This window comes from Fragaria vesca, linkage group LG4 (assembly GCF_000184155.1).
Source record: "Fragaria vesca subsp. vesca linkage group LG4, FraVesHawaii_1.0, whole genome shotgun sequence".
NCBI classification, from domain to species: Eukaryota; Viridiplantae; Streptophyta; class Magnoliopsida; order Rosales; family Rosaceae; genus Fragaria; species Fragaria vesca.
Window position 1 is genome coordinate 22,929,698 of NC_020494.1, and position 791 is coordinate 22,930,488.

At 38.1% G+C, this 791-nt stretch overlaps 1 pseudogene; it reads right to left on the reverse strand.

Annotated features, from left to right (window-relative positions):
• The window catches only part of LOC101297831, a 33,904-nt pseudogene that overhangs the window by 2,285 nt on the left and 30,828 nt on the right, over positions 1 to 791 (reverse strand).

Here is a 791-nt window from a genome sequence, read left to right on the forward strand (position 1 = left end):
AGTGAAAAGCACTCTGCAGCTCTCTGAAGTTCAGATTCTCCACATTTTTCGAAATATATCCTAGCTGCACCATTAAGATTAACAACATGAGAAACTACATTTTAATAAATAGCATTCATAACAGAAGTTACCCAAATCATGCAACCAACATAAAGTAAGTCCAACAGATCATAAAGGCAAGAGAATCATATGAATATTAAAAGTACACTGGTGTTTGGTTAGACATACCTGCTCTTTCATATTCCCCCAAATCAGAAAAACATCTGGCAGCAGAATCCGCCTTTCCTATAGCGTCAAATATTTCAGCAGCTTCTCTAAGAATAGACTTAGCCTCTTCGGGATTTGATGTTCGCATACGGTCAGCTATAGCTTTAAGGCCGGATGCTTTCGACCTCCTTTCCCAGTACATATCACCAGCTCTTTCAAAGCACATTGTGGCCATTTCATAGTTATGTTCATGATATAGCTGCAAGGGCAAATAGAAAAGAAAAATATTATTTGAAATAATGGTGTCAACAACAGATATAGCTATCTTTTATATGAAGGATGAAGCAAACCTTAATGCCTCTTGATTTCCACTCCTCTGGACTGCTTGCCACTTGCATAGCCTGGGCAAGTGAATCATCTAGCTGCCTTTGTTGCACAAGACATTTTTTCTTCCAATAGTCAAACATAGGTTTCGAGAGGTCTTCCACATTTTCACAAATCCACAACCTCTGTCTTGTTCGAGTAACAGCAACATATAATTGCTTAAGTTCAGAGCACAGTATGTTATGTTTTGATTCACTGAA